This window comes from Schistocerca americana, unplaced genomic scaffold (assembly GCF_021461395.2).
Source record: "Schistocerca americana isolate TAMUIC-IGC-003095 unplaced genomic scaffold, iqSchAmer2.1 HiC_scaffold_1065, whole genome shotgun sequence".
Lineage (NCBI taxonomy): Eukaryota > Metazoa > Arthropoda > Insecta > Orthoptera > Acrididae > Schistocerca > Schistocerca americana.
Window position 1 is genome coordinate 1 of NW_025725118.1, and position 13,057 is coordinate 13,057.

General features: G+C 55.4%; 30 non-coding genes across 30 annotated transcripts; all 30 read left to right on the forward strand.

The window, feature by feature from the left end:
• The first annotated feature begins 434 nt into the window (after positions 1–434).
• On the forward strand, positions 435–516 carry Trnal-aag. The gene has a single exon. It is a non-coding gene; the product is annotated as a tRNA-Leu (tRNA).
• Positions 517–596: 80 nt separating this feature from the next.
• On the forward strand, positions 597–679 carry Trnal-cag. Its single transcript has one exon. It is a non-coding gene; the product is annotated as a tRNA-Leu (tRNA).
• Positions 680–946: 267 nt separating this feature from the next.
• On the forward strand, positions 947–1,019 carry Trnae-cuc. Its single transcript has one exon. It is a non-coding gene; the product is annotated as a tRNA-Glu (tRNA).
• Positions 1,020–1,753: 734 nt separating this feature from the next.
• On the forward strand, positions 1,754–1,835 carry Trnal-aag. Its single transcript has one exon. It is a non-coding gene; the product is annotated as a tRNA-Leu (tRNA).
• Positions 1,836–1,916: 81 nt separating this feature from the next.
• On the forward strand, positions 1,917–1,998 carry Trnal-cag. Its single transcript has one exon. It is a non-coding gene; the product is annotated as a tRNA-Leu (tRNA).
• A 266-nt stretch (positions 1,999–2,264) lies between these two features.
• Trnae-cuc lies at positions 2,265–2,336 on the forward strand. Its single transcript has one exon. It is a non-coding gene; the product is annotated as a tRNA-Glu (tRNA).
• Positions 2,337–3,071: 735 nt separating this feature from the next.
• Trnal-aag lies at positions 3,072–3,153 on the forward strand. Its single transcript has one exon. It is a non-coding gene; the product is annotated as a tRNA-Leu (tRNA).
• Positions 3,154–3,233: 80 nt separating this feature from the next.
• Trnal-cag lies at positions 3,234–3,316 on the forward strand. The gene has a single exon. It is a non-coding gene; the product is annotated as a tRNA-Leu (tRNA).
• A 267-nt stretch (positions 3,317–3,583) lies between these two features.
• Trnae-cuc lies at positions 3,584–3,655 on the forward strand. The gene has a single exon. It is a non-coding gene; the product is annotated as a tRNA-Glu (tRNA).
• A 734-nt stretch (positions 3,656–4,389) lies between these two features.
• On the forward strand, positions 4,390–4,471 carry Trnal-aag. The gene has a single exon. It is a non-coding gene; the product is annotated as a tRNA-Leu (tRNA).
• Positions 4,472–4,551: 80 nt separating this feature from the next.
• Positions 4,552–4,633, forward strand: Trnal-cag. Its single transcript has one exon. It is a non-coding gene; the product is annotated as a tRNA-Leu (tRNA).
• A 266-nt stretch (positions 4,634–4,899) lies between these two features.
• Trnae-cuc lies at positions 4,900–4,971 on the forward strand. Its single transcript has one exon. It is a non-coding gene; the product is annotated as a tRNA-Glu (tRNA).
• A 734-nt stretch (positions 4,972–5,705) lies between these two features.
• Positions 5,706–5,787, forward strand: Trnal-aag. The gene has a single exon. It is a non-coding gene; the product is annotated as a tRNA-Leu (tRNA).
• An 80-nt stretch (positions 5,788–5,867) lies between these two features.
• Trnal-cag lies at positions 5,868–5,949 on the forward strand. The gene has a single exon. It is a non-coding gene; the product is annotated as a tRNA-Leu (tRNA).
• A 266-nt stretch (positions 5,950–6,215) lies between these two features.
• Trnae-cuc lies at positions 6,216–6,287 on the forward strand. The gene has a single exon. It is a non-coding gene; the product is annotated as a tRNA-Glu (tRNA).
• Positions 6,288–7,021: 734 nt separating this feature from the next.
• On the forward strand, positions 7,022–7,103 carry Trnal-aag. Its single transcript has one exon. It is a non-coding gene; the product is annotated as a tRNA-Leu (tRNA).
• An 80-nt stretch (positions 7,104–7,183) lies between these two features.
• Positions 7,184–7,265, forward strand: Trnal-cag. The gene has a single exon. It is a non-coding gene; the product is annotated as a tRNA-Leu (tRNA).
• A 266-nt stretch (positions 7,266–7,531) lies between these two features.
• On the forward strand, positions 7,532–7,603 carry Trnae-cuc. The gene has a single exon. It is a non-coding gene; the product is annotated as a tRNA-Glu (tRNA).
• Positions 7,604–8,337: 734 nt separating this feature from the next.
• Trnal-aag lies at positions 8,338–8,419 on the forward strand. The gene has a single exon. It is a non-coding gene; the product is annotated as a tRNA-Leu (tRNA).
• Positions 8,420–8,499: 80 nt separating this feature from the next.
• On the forward strand, positions 8,500–8,581 carry Trnal-cag. The gene has a single exon. It is a non-coding gene; the product is annotated as a tRNA-Leu (tRNA).
• A 266-nt stretch (positions 8,582–8,847) lies between these two features.
• Trnae-cuc lies at positions 8,848–8,919 on the forward strand. Its single transcript has one exon. It is a non-coding gene; the product is annotated as a tRNA-Glu (tRNA).
• Positions 8,920–9,653: 734 nt separating this feature from the next.
• Positions 9,654–9,735, forward strand: Trnal-aag. Its single transcript has one exon. It is a non-coding gene; the product is annotated as a tRNA-Leu (tRNA).
• An 80-nt stretch (positions 9,736–9,815) lies between these two features.
• On the forward strand, positions 9,816–9,897 carry Trnal-cag. The gene has a single exon. It is a non-coding gene; the product is annotated as a tRNA-Leu (tRNA).
• Positions 9,898–10,163: 266 nt separating this feature from the next.
• On the forward strand, positions 10,164–10,235 carry Trnae-cuc. Its single transcript has one exon. It is a non-coding gene; the product is annotated as a tRNA-Glu (tRNA).
• A 734-nt stretch (positions 10,236–10,969) lies between these two features.
• Positions 10,970–11,051, forward strand: Trnal-aag. The gene has a single exon. It is a non-coding gene; the product is annotated as a tRNA-Leu (tRNA).
• An 80-nt stretch (positions 11,052–11,131) lies between these two features.
• Trnal-cag lies at positions 11,132–11,213 on the forward strand. The gene has a single exon. It is a non-coding gene; the product is annotated as a tRNA-Leu (tRNA).
• A 266-nt stretch (positions 11,214–11,479) lies between these two features.
• Trnae-cuc lies at positions 11,480–11,551 on the forward strand. Its single transcript has one exon. It is a non-coding gene; the product is annotated as a tRNA-Glu (tRNA).
• A 734-nt stretch (positions 11,552–12,285) lies between these two features.
• Trnal-aag lies at positions 12,286–12,367 on the forward strand. Its single transcript has one exon. It is a non-coding gene; the product is annotated as a tRNA-Leu (tRNA).
• An 80-nt stretch (positions 12,368–12,447) lies between these two features.
• On the forward strand, positions 12,448–12,529 carry Trnal-cag. The gene has a single exon. It is a non-coding gene; the product is annotated as a tRNA-Leu (tRNA).
• Positions 12,530–12,795: 266 nt separating this feature from the next.
• Trnae-cuc lies at positions 12,796–12,867 on the forward strand. The gene has a single exon. It is a non-coding gene; the product is annotated as a tRNA-Glu (tRNA).
• The last annotated feature ends 190 nt before the right edge of the window (positions 12,868–13,057 follow it).

Here is a 13,057-nt window from a genome sequence, read left to right on the forward strand (position 1 = left end):
AGACACAGTCGGCCGAGCTTTGCTGTGCACAGCCACTTGCAGTCGCGAGAGTTGAATTCCGCGGTGGCTCCGTGGCCGTGATCGTCTAGTGGTCAGGACATTGCGTTGTGACCGCAACAACCCAGGCTCGAATCCGGGTCACGGCACTTTTTAAAGTTCTGCCTTGCTGTCGCTGCAATGACGATAGTGACCCAGTGATTGAAATCACGGTGCCCTCCTGATTTTGTGCTCATGTTCCTCAGGCTGCAGGTGGCACTACCGATTCCTTATAACACGCGATGCCGCCGCACCAGGGCGCTGGCAGCTGCCTGTGTAGTTAATCTCTATTCGAAAAGGGCAGTCGTTCGAGGTGCGATGTTCGAGCAAACCAGTCGCAGCAGATCAGGAAGCTGTGTCGTGCACTGCATTCTACAAATGCCAGGAACACTGGTGTAGGTAGCGTGGCCGAGCGGTCTAAGGCGCTGGTTTAAGGCACCAGTCTCTTCGGAGGCGTGGGTTCGAATCCCACCGCTGCCAATTTTTACTTCTCGTTTTTGTGCCATTGCGGTGTGTTCTCGTGGGGTAGAACGCAGCTCCTGTGACCGCCGCGTCGCGTAGGTAGCGTGGCCGAGCGGTCTAAGGCGCTGGTTTCAGGCACCAGTCCTCTTGGGAGGCGTGGGTTCGAATCCCACCGCTGCCAACGTTTTCTGTCTCGAAAACAGGAGCACTGATTTCCCGCGAAGGAAAAAGCGCAGCGTCGGTTTCTTAAACTGTCGTAGCACAGTGGTGCGTGGTGTAACAACAGGATTCACCGGCGCAGTTTGGTCTCATGATTGCTGGCGTTCGTCTCCACGAGATGCGTCCCGAGCATGCCGTTCTACGAAGTGGAAACGTAAATTTTTGCAGTTGTCGTCAAGTAGCGGGTGGGGCGCTCGCCGTGTTTGTTGGAGGAGTGCTTGTGTCGTTATCCGGTGTCGTCTAGTGGCTGGGATACCTGGCTCTCGCCCAGGAGGCCCTGGGTTCGATTCCCGGCACCGGAAATGCACATTTTATTGCTCCTCTTATGCGACTTGTCCCGACTTAGCTCGACTGACGCTCCGCTGACGCTTGCAGAAAACTACGTAAAATATGATTCGCGGCCACAAGTGACGGCGAGAGAGATGCGACATCTGTCCACCTCTTATCCGGGCACATACCTGCGGTCAACAGACTTGGAGGACTGCAAGACATTGCCACGGGGGTTGAATGCAGCTAACCACTCTGCTCAGTGTCCATCAGCGCGGGCACGTTCGTTTGCCAGTATACATATAATGGAGACCGCGTCTGACACAGCTGTTGCGAGACACAGTCGGCCGAGCTTTGCTGTGCACAGCCACTTGCAGTCGCGAGAGTTGAATTCCGCGGTGGCTCCGTGGCCGTGATCGTCTAGTGGTCAGGACATTGCGTTGTGACCGCAACAACCCAGGCTCGAATCCGGGTCACGGCACTTTTTAAAGTTCTGCCTTGCTGTCGCTGCAATGACGATAGTGACCCAGTGATTGAAATCACGGTGCCCTCCTGATTTTGTGCTCATGTTCCTCAGGCTGCAGGTGGCACTACCGATTCCTTATAAACACGCGATGCCGCCGCACCAGGGCGCTGGCAGCTGCCTGTGTAGTTAATCTCTATTCGAAAAGGGCAGTCGTTCGAGGTGCGATGTTCGAGCAACCAGTCGCAGCAGATCAGGAAGCTGTGTCGTGCACTGCATTCTACAAATGCCAGGAACACTGGTGTAGGTAGCGTGGCCGAGCGGTCTAAGGCGCTGGTTTAAGGCACCAGTCTCTTCGGAGGCGTGGGTTCGAATCCCACCGCTGCCAATTTTTTACTTCTCGTTTTTGTGCCATTGCGGTGTGTTCTCGTGGGGTAGAACGCAGCTCCTGTGACCGCCGCGTCGCGTAGGTAGCGTGGCCGAGCGGTCTAAGGCGCTGGTTTCAGGCACCAGTCTCTTGGGAGGCGTGGGTTCGAATCCCACCGCTGCCAACGTTTTCTGTCTCGAAAACAGGAGTACTGATTTCCCGCGAAGGAAAAAGCGCAGCGTCGGTTTCTTAAACTGTCGTAGCACAGTGGTGCGTGGTGTAACAACAGGATTCACCGGCGCAGTTTGGTCTCATGATTGCTGGCGTTCGTCTCCACGAGATGCGTCCCGAGCATGCCGTTCTACGAAGTGGAAACGTAAATTTTTGCAGTTGTCGTCAAGTAGCGGGTGGGCGCTCGCCGTGTTTGTTGGAGGAGTGCTTGTGTCGTTATCCGGTGTCGTCTAGTGGCTGGGATACCTGGCTCTCGCCCAGGAGGCCTGGGTTCGATTCCCGGTACCGGAAATGCACATTTTATTGCTCCTCTTATGCGACTTGTCCCGACTTAGCTCGACTGACGCTCCGCTGACGCTTGCAGAAAACTACGTAAAATATGATTCGCGGCCACAAGTGACGGCGAGAGAGATGCGACATCTGTCCACCTCTTATCCGGGCACATACCTGCGGTCAACAGACTTGGAGGACTGCAAGACATTGCCACGGGGGTTGAATGCAGCTAACCACTCTGCTCAGTGTCCATCAGCGCGGGCACGTTCGTTTGCCAGTATACATATAATGGAGACCCGCGTCTGACACAGCTGTTGCGAGACACAGTCGGCCGAGCTTTGCTGTGCACAGCCACTTGCAGTCGCGAGAGTTGAATTCCGCGGTGGCTCCGTGGCCGTGATCGTCTAGTGGTCAGGACATTGCGTTGTGACCGCAACAACCCAGGCTCGAATCCGGGTCACGGCACTTTTTAAAGTTCTGCCTTGCTGTCGCTGCAATGACGATAGTGACCCAGTGATTGAAATCACGGTGCCCTCCTGATTTTGTGCTCATGTTCCTCAGGCTGCAGGTGGCACTACCGATTCCTTATAAACACGCGATGCCGCCGCACCAGGGCGCTGGCAGCTGCCTGTGTAGTTAATCTCTATTCGAAAAGGGCAGTCGTTCGAGGTGCGATGTTCGAGCAACCAGTCGCAGCAGATCAGGAAGCTGTGTCGTGCACTGCATTCTACAAATGCCAGGAACACTGGTGTAGGTAGCGTGGCCGAGCGGTCTAAGGCGCTGGTTTAAGGCACCAGTCTCTTCGGAGGCGTGGGTTCGAATCCCACCGCTGCCAATTTTTACTTCTCGTTTTTGTGCCATTGCGGTGTGTTCTCGTGGGGTAGAACGCAGCTCCTGTGACCGCCGCGTCGCGTAGGTAGCGTGGCCGAGCGGTCTAAGGCGCCTGGTTTCAGGCACCAGTCTCTTGGGAGGCGTGGGTTCGAATCCCACCGCTGCCAACGTTTTCTGTCTCGAAAACAGGAGCACTGATTTCCCGCGAAGGAAAAAGCGCAGCGTCGGTTTCTTAAACTGTCGTAGCACAGTGGTGCGTGGTGTAACAACAGGATTCACCGGCGCAGTTTGGTCTCATGATTGCTGGCGTTCGTCTCCACGAGATGCGTCCCGAGCATGCCGTTCTACGAAGTGGAAACGTAAATTTTTGCAGTTGTCGTCAAGTAGCGGGTGGGGCGCTCGCCGTGTTTGTTGGAGGAGTGCTTGTGTCGTTATCCGGTGTCGTCTAGTGGCTGGGATACCTGGCTCTCGCCCAGGAGGCCTGGGTTCGATTCCCGGCACCGGAAATGCACATTTTATTGCTCCTCTTATGCGACTTGTCCCGACTTAGCTCGACTGACGCTCCGCTGACGCTTGCAGAAAACTACGTAAAATATGATTCGCGGCCACAAGTGACGGCGAGAGAGATGCGACATCTGTCCACCTCTTATCCGGGCACATACCTGCGGTCAACAGACTTGGAGGACTGCAAGACATTGCCACGGGGGTTGAATGCAGCTAACCACTCTGCTCAGTGTCCATCAGCGCGGGCACGTTCGTTTGCCAGTATACATATAATGGAGACCGCGTCTGACACAGCTGTTGCGAGACACAGTCGGCCGAGCTTTGCTGTGCACAGCCACTTGCAGTCGCGAGAGTTGAATTCCGCGGTGGCTCCGTGGCCGTGATCGTCTAGTGGTCAGGACATTGCGTTGTGACCGCAACAACCCAGGCTCGAATCCGGGTCACGGCACTTTTTAAAGTTCTGCCTTGCTGTCGCTGCAATGACGATAGTGACCCAGTGATTGAAATCACGGTGCCCTCCTGATTTTGTGCTCATGTTCCTCAGGCTGCAGGTGGCACTACCGATTCCTTATAAACACGCGATGCCGCCGCACCAGGGCGCTGGCAGCTGCCTGTGTAGTTAATCTCTATTCGAAAAGGGCAGTCGTTCGAGGTGCGATGTTCGAGCAACCAGTCGCAGCAGATCAGGAAGCTGTGTCGTGCACTGCATTCTACAAATGCCAGGAACACTGGTGTAGGTAGCGTGGCCGAGCGGTCTAAGGCGCTGGTTTAAGGCACCAGTCTCTTCGGAGGCGTGGGTTCGAATCCCACCGCTGCCAATTTTTACTTCTCGTTTTTGTGCCATTGCGGTGTGTTCTCGTGGGGTAGAACGCAGCTCCTGTGACCGCCGCGTCGCGTAGGTAGCGTGGCCGAGCGGTCTAAGGCGCTGGTTTCAGGCACCAGTCTCTTGGGAGGCGTGGGTTCGAATCCCACCGCTGCCAACGTTTTCTGTCTCGAAAACAGGAGTACTGATTTCCCGCGAAGGAAAAAGCGCAGCGTCGGTTTCTTAAACTGTCGTAGCACAGTGGTGCGTGGTGTAACAACAGGATTCACCGGCGCAGTTTGGTCTCATGATTGCTGGCGTTCGTCTCCACGAGATGCGTCCCGAGCATGCCGTTCTACGAAGTGGAAACGTAAATTTTTGCAGTTGTCGTCAAGTAGCGGGTGGGCGCTCGCCGTGTTTGTTGGAGGAGTGCTTGTGTCGTTATCCGGTGTCGTCTAGTGGCTGGGATACCTGGCTCTCGCCCAGGAGGCCTGGGTTCGATTCCCGGCACCGGAAATGCACATTTTATTGCTCCTCTTATGCGACTTGTCCCGACTTAGCTCGACTGACGCTCCGCTGACGCTTGCAGAAAACTACGTAAAATATGATTCGCGGCCACAAGTGACGGCGAGAGAGATGCGACATCTGTCCACCTCTTATCCGGGCACATACCTGCGGTCAACAGACTTGGAGGACTGCAAGACATTGCCACGGGGGTTGAATGCAGCTAACCACTCTGCTCAGTGTCCATCAGCGCGGGCACGTTCGTTTGCCAGTATACATATAATGGAGACCGCGTCTGACACAGCTGTTGCGAGACACAGTCGGCCGAGCTTTGCTGTGCACAGCCACTTGCAGTCGCGAGAGTTGAATTCCGCGGTGGCTCCGTGGCCGTGATCGTCTAGTGGTCAGGACATTGCGTTGTGACCGCAACAACCCAGGCTCGAATCCGGGTCACGGCACTTTTTAAAGTTCTGCCTTGCTGTCGCTGCAATGACGATAGTGACCCAGTGATTGAAATCACGGTGCCCTCCTGATTTTGTGCTCATGTTCCTCAGGCTGCAGGTGGCACTACCGATTCCTTATAAACACGCGATGCCGCCGCACCAGGGCGCTGGCAGCTGCCTGTGTAGTTAATCTCTATTCGAAAAGGGCAGTCGTTCGAGGTGCGATGTTCGAGCAACCAGTCGCAGCAGATCAGGAAGCTGTGTCGTGCACTGCATTCTACAAATGCCAGGAACACTGGTGTAGGTAGCGTGGCCGAGCGGTCTAAGGCGCTGGTTTAAGGCACCAGTCTCTTCGGAGGCGTGGGTTCGAATCCCACCGCTGCCAATTTTTACTTCTCGTTTTTGTGCCATTGCGGTGTGTTCTCGTGGGGTAGAACGCAGCTCCTGTGACCGCCGCGTCGCGTAGGTAGCGTGGCCGAGCGGTCTAAGGCGCTGGTTTCAGGCACCAGTCTCTTGGGAGGCGTGGGTTCGAATCCCACCGCTGCCAACGTTTTCTGTCTCGAAAACAGGAGTACTGATTTCCCGCGAAGGAAAAAGCGCAGCGTCGGTTTCTTAAACTGTCGTAGCACAGTGGTGCGTGGTGTAACAACAGGATTCACCGGCGCAGTTTGGTCTCATGATTGCTGGCGTTCGTCTCCACGAGATGCGTCCCGAGCATGCCGTTCTACGAAGTGGAAACGTAAATTTTTGCAGTTGTCGTCAAGTAGCGGGTGGGCGCTCGCCGTGTTTGTTGGAGGAGTGCTTGTGTCGTTATCCGGTGTCGTCTAGTGGCTGGGATACCTGGCTCTCGCCCAGGAGGCCTGGGTTCGATTCCCGGCACCGGAAATGCACATTTTATTGCTCCTCTTATGCGACTTGTCCCGACTTAGCTCGACTGACGCTCCGCTGACGCTTGCAGAAAACTACGTAAAATATGATTCGCGGCCACAAGTGACGGCGAGAGAGATGCGACATCTGTCCACCTCTTATCCGGGCACATACCTGCGGTCAACAGACTTGGAGGACTGCAAGACATTGCCACGGGGGTTGAATGCAGCTAACCACTCTGCTCAGTGTCCATCAGCGCGGGCACGTTCGTTTGCCAGTATACATATAATGGAGACCGCGTCTGACACAGCTGTTGCGAGACACAGTCGGCCGAGCTTTGCTGTGCACAGCCACTTGCAGTCGCGAGAGTTGAATTCCGCGGTGGCTCCGTGGCCGTGATCGTCTAGTGGTCAGGACATTGCGTTGTGACCGCAACAACCCAGGCTCGAATCCGGGTCACGGCACTTTTTAAAGTTCTGCCTTGCTGTCGCTGCAATGACGATAGTGACCCAGTGATTGAAATCACGGTGCCCTCCTGATTTTGTGCTCATGTTCCTCAGGCTGCAGGTGGCACTACCGATTCCTTATAAACACGCGATGCCGCCGCACCAGGGCGCTGGCAGCTGCCTGTGTAGTTAATCTCTATTCGAAAAGGGCAGTCGTTCGAGGTGCGATGTTCGAGCAACCAGTCGCAGCAGATCAGGAAGCTGTGTCGTGCACTGCATTCTACAAATGCCAGGAACACTGGTGTAGGTAGCGTGGCCGAGCGGTCTAAGGCGCTGGTTTAAGGCACCAGTCTCTTCGGAGGCGTGGGTTCGAATCCCACCGCTGCCAATTTTTACTTCTCGTTTTTGTGCCATTGCGGTGTGTTCTCGTGGGGTAGAACGCAGCTCCTGTGACCGCCGCGTCGCGTAGGTAGCGTGGCCGAGCGGTCTAAGGCGCTGGTTTCAGGCACCAGTCTCTTGGGAGGCGTGGGTTCGAATCCCACCGCTGCCAACGTTTTCTGTCTCGAAAACAGGAGTACTGATTTCCCGCGAAGGAAAAAGCGCAGCGTCGGTTTCTTAAACTGTCGTAGCACAGTGGTGCGTGGTGTAACAACAGGATTCACCGGCGCAGTTTGGTCTCATGATTGCTGGCGTTCGTCTCCACGAGATGCGTCCCGAGCATGCCGTTCTACGAAGTGGAAACGTAAATTTTTGCAGTTGTCGTCAAGTAGCGGGTGGGCGCTCGCCGTGTTTGTTGGAGGAGTGCTTGTGTCGTTATCCGGTGTCGTCTAGTGGCTGGGATACCTGGCTCTCGCCCAGGAGGCCTGGGTTCGATTCCCGGCACCGGAAATGCACATTTTATTGCTCCTCTTATGCGACTTGTCCCGACTTAGCTCGACTGACGCTCCGCTGACGCTTGCAGAAAACTACGTAAAATATGATTCGCGGCCACAAGTGACGGCGAGAGAGATGCGACATCTGTCCACCTCTTATCCGGGCACATACCTGCGGTCAACAGACTTGGAGGACTGCAAGACATTGCCACGGGGGTTGAATGCAGCTAACCACTCTGCTCAGTGTCCATCAGCGCGGGCACGTTCGTTTGCCAGTATACATATAATGGAGACCGCGTCTGACACAGCTGTTGCGAGACACAGTCGGCCGAGCTTTGCTGTGCACAGCCACTTGCAGTCGCGAGAGTTGAATTCCGCGGTGGCTCCGTGGCCGTGATCGTCTAGTGGTCAGGACATTGCGTTGTGACCGCAACAACCCAGGCTCGAATCCGGGTCACGGCACTTTTTAAAGTTCTGCCTTGCTGTCGCTGCAATGACGATAGTGACCCAGTGATTGAAATCACGGTGCCCTCCTGATTTTGTGCTCATGTTCCTCAGGCTGCAGGTGGCACTACCGATTCCTTATAAACACGCGATGCCGCCGCACCAGGGCGCTGGCAGCTGCCTGTGTAGTTAATCTCTATTCGAAAAGGGCAGTCGTTCGAGGTGCGATGTTCGAGCAACCAGTCGCAGCAGATCAGGAAGCTGTGTCGTGCACTGCATTCTACAAATGCCAGGAACACTGGTGTAGGTAGCGTGGCCGAGCGGTCTAAGGCGCTGGTTTAAGGCACCAGTCTCTTCGGAGGCGTGGGTTCGAATCCCACCGCTGCCAATTTTTACTTCTCGTTTTTGTGCCATTGCGGTGTGTTCTCGTGGGGTAGAACGCAGCTCCTGTGACCGCCGCGTCGCGTAGGTAGCGTGGCCGAGCGGTCTAAGGCGCTGGTTTCAGGCACCAGTCTCTTGGGAGGCGTGGGTTCGAATCCCACCGCTGCCAACGTTTTCTGTCTCGAAAACAGGAGTACTGATTTCCCGCGAAGGAAAAAGCGCAGCGTCGGTTTCTTAAACTGTCGTAGCACAGTGGTGCGTGGTGTAACAACAGGATTCACCGGCGCAGTTTGGTCTCATGATTGCTGGCGTTCGTCTCCACGAGATGCGTCCCGAGCATGCCGTTCTACGAAGTGGAAACGTAAATTTTTGCAGTTGTCGTCAAGTAGCGGGTGGGCGCTCGCCGTGTTTGTTGGAGGAGTGCTTGTGTCGTTATCCGGTGTCGTCTAGTGGCTGGGATACCTGGCTCTCGCCCAGGAGGCCTGGGTTCGATTCCCGGCACCGGAAATGCACATTTTATTGCTCCTCTTATGCGACTTGTCCCGACTTAGCTCGACTGACGCTCCGCTGACGCTTGCAGAAAACTACGTAAAATATGATTCGCGGCCACAAGTGACGGCGAGAGAGATGCGACATCTGTCCACCTCTTATCCGGGCACATACCTGCGGTCAACAGACTTGGAGGACTGCAAGACATTGCCACGGGGGTTGAATGCAGCTAACCACTCTGCTCAGTGTCCATCAGCGCGGGCACGTTCGTTTGCCAGTATACATATAATGGAGACCGCGTCTGACACAGCTGTTGCGAGACACAGTCGGCCGAGCTTTGCTGTGCACAGCCACTTGCAGTCGCGAGAGTTGAATTCCGCGGTGGCTCCGTGGCCGTGATCGTCTAGTGGTCAGGACATTGCGTTGTGACCGCAACAACCCAGGCTCGAATCCGGGTCACGGCACTTTTTAAAGTTCTGCCTTGCTGTCGCTGCAATGACGATAGTGACCCAGTGATTGAAATCACGGTGCCCTCCTGATTTTGTGCTCATGTTCCTCAGGCTGCAGGTGGCACTACCGATTCCTTATAAACACGCGATGCCGCCGCACCAGGGCGCTGGCAGCTGCCTGTGTAGTTAATCTCTATTCGAAAAGGGCAGTCGTTCGAGGTGCGATGTTCGAGCAACCAGTCGCAGCAGATCAGGAAGCTGTGTCGTGCACTGCATTCTACAAATGCCAGGAACACTGGTGTAGGTAGCGTGGCCGAGCGGTCTAAGGCGCTGGTTTAAGGCACCAGTCTCTTCGGAGGCGTGGGTTCGAATCCCACCGCTGCCAATTTTTACTTCTCGTTTTTGTGCCATTGCGGTGTGTTCTCGTGGGGTAGAACGCAGCTCCTGTGACCGCCGCGTCGCGTAGGTAGCGTGGCCGAGCGGTCTAAGGCGCTGGTTTCAGGCACCAGTCTCTTGGGAGGCGTGGGTTCGAATCCCACCGCTGCCAACGTTTTCTGTCTCGAAAACAGGAGTACTGATTTCCCGCGAAGGAAAAAGCGCAGCGTCGGTTTCTTAAACTGTCGTAGCACAGTGGTGCGTGGTGTAACAACAGGATTCACCGGCGCAGTTTGGTCTCATGATTGCTGGCGTTCGTCTCCACGAGATGCGTCCCGAGCATGCCGTTCTACGAAGTGGAAACGTAAATTTTTGCAGTTGTCGTCAAGTAGCGGGTGGGCGCTCGCCGTGTTTGTTGGAGGAGTGCTTGTGTCGTTATCCGGTGTCGTCTAGTGGCTGGGATACCTGGCTCTCGCCCAGGAGGCCTGGGTTCGATTCCCGGCACCGGAAATGCACATTTTATTGCTCCTCTTATGCGACTTGTCCCGACTTAGCTCGACTGACGCTCCGCTGACGCTTGCAGAAAACTACGTAAAATATGATTCGCGGCCACAAGTGACGGCGAGAGAGATGCGACATCTGTCCACCTCTTATCCGGGCACATACCTGCGGTCAACAGACTTGGAGGACTGCAAGACATTGCCACGGGGGTTGAATGCAGCTAACCACTCTGCTCAGTGTCCATCAGCGCGGGCACGTTCGTTTGCCAGTATACATATAATGGAGACCGCGTCTGACACAGCTGTTGCGAGACACAGTCGGCCGAGCTTTGCTGTGCACAGCCACTTGCAGTCGCGAGAGTTGAATTCCGCGGTGGCTCCGTGGCCGTGATCGTCTAGTGGTCAGGACATTGCGTTGTGACCGCAACAACCCAGGCTCGAATCCGGGTCACGGCACTTTTTAAAGTTCTGCCTTGCTGTCGCTGCAATGACGATAGTGACCCAGTGATTGAAATCACGGTGCCCTCCTGATTTTGTGCTCATGTTCCTCAGGCTGCAGGTGGCACTACCGATTCCTTATAAACACGCGATGCCGCCGCACCAGGGCGCTGGCAGCTGCCTGTGTAGTTAATCTCTATTCGAAAAGGGCAGTCGTTCGAGGTGCGATGTTCGAGCAACCAGTCGCAGCAGATCAGGAAGCTGTGTCGTGCACTGCATTCTACAAATGCCAGGAACACTGGTGTAGGTAGCGTGGCCGAGCGGTCTAAGGCGCTGGTTTAAGGCACCAGTCTCTTCGGAGGCGTGGGTTCGAATCCCACCGCTGCCAATTTTTACTTCTCGTTTTTGTGCCATTGCGGTGTGTTCTCGTGGGGTAGAACGCAGCTCCTGTGACCGCCGCGTCGCGTAGGTAGCGTGGCCGAGCGGTCTAAGGCGCTGGTTTCAGGCACCAGTCTCTTGGGAGGCGTGGGTTCGAATCCCACCGCTGCCAACGTTTTCTGTCTCGAAAACAGGAGTACTGATTTCCCGCGAAGGAAAAAGCGCAGCGTCGGTTTCTTAAACTGTCGTAGCACAGTGGTGCGTGGTGTAACAACAGGATTCACCGGCGCAGTTTGGTCTCATGATTGCTGGCGTTCGTCTCCACGAGATGCGTCCCGAGCATGCCGTTCTACGAAGTGGAAACGTAAATTTTTGCAGTTGTCGTCAAGTAGCGGGTGGGCGCTCGCCGTGTTTGTTGGAGGAGTGCTTGTGTCGTTATCCGGTGTCGTCTAGTGGCTGGGATACCTGGCTCTCGCCCAGGAGGCCTGGGTTCGATTCCCGGCACCGGAAATGCACATTTTATTGCTCCTCTTATGCGACTTGTCCCGACTTAGCTCGACTGACGCTCCGCTGACGCTTGCAGAAAACTACGTAAAATATGATTCGCGGCCACAAGTGACGGCGAGAGAGATGCGACATCTGTCCACCTCTTATCCGGGCACATACCTGCGGTCAACAGACTTGGAGGACTGCAAGACATTGCCACGGGGGTTGAATGCAGCTAACCACTCTGCTCAGTGTCCATCAGCGCGGGCACGTTCGTTTGCCAGTATACATATAATGGAGACCGCGTCTGACACAGCTGTTGCGAGACACAGTCGGCCGAGCTTTGCTGTGCACAGCCACTTGCAGTCGCGAGAGTTGAATTCCGCGGTGGCTCCGTGGCCGTGATCGTCTAGTGGTCAGGACATTGCGTTGTGACCGCAACAACCCAGGCTCGAATCCGGGTCACGGCACTTTTTAAAGTTCTGCCTTGCTGTCGCTGCAATGACGATAGTGACCCAGTGATTGAAATCACGGTGCCCTCCTGATTTTGTGCTCATGTTCCTCAGGCTGCAGGTGGCACTACCGATTCCTTATAAACACGCGATGCCGCCGCACCAGGGCGCTGGCAGCTGCCTGTGTAGTTAATCTCTATTCGAAAAGGGCAGTCGTTCGAGGTGCGATGTTCGAGCAACCAGTCGCAGCAGATCAGGAAGCTGTGTCGTGCACTGCATTCTACAAATGCCAGGAACACTGGTGTAGGTAGCGTGGCCGAGCGGTCTAAGGCGCTGGTTTAAGGCACCAGTCTCTTCGGAGGCGTGGGTTCGAATCCCACCGCTGCCAATTTTTACTTCTCGTTTTTGTGCCATTGCGGTGTGTTCTCGTGGGGTAGAACGCAGCTCCTGTGACCGCCGCGTCGCGTAGGTAGCGTGGCCGAGCGGTCTAAGGCGCTGGTTTCAGGCACCAGTCTCTTGGGAGGCGTGGGTTCGAATCCCACCGCTGCCAACGTTTTCTGTCTCGAAAACAGGAGTACTGATTTCCCGCGAAGGAAAAAGCGCAGCGTCGGTTTCTTAAACTGTCGTAGCACAGTGGTGCGTGGTGTAACAACAGGATTCACCGGCGCAGTTTGGTCTCATGATTGCTGGCGTTCGTCTCCACGAGATGCGTCCCGAGCATGCCGTTCTACGAAGTGGAAACGTAAATTTTTGCAGTTGTCGTCAAGTAGCGGGTGGGCGCTCGCCGTGTTTGTTGGAGGAGTGCTTGTGTCGTTATCCGGTGTCGTCTAGTGGCTGGGATACCTGGCTCTCGCCCAGGAGGCCTGGGTTCGATTCCCGGCACCGGAAATGCACATTTTATTGCTCCTCTTATGCGACTTGTCCCGACTTAGCTCGACTGACGCTCCGCTGACGCTTGCAGAAAACTACGTAAAATATGATTCGCGGCCACAAGTGACGGCGAGAGAGATGCGACATCTGTCCACCTCTTATCCGGGCACATACCTGCGGTCAACAGACTTGGAGGACTGCAAGACAT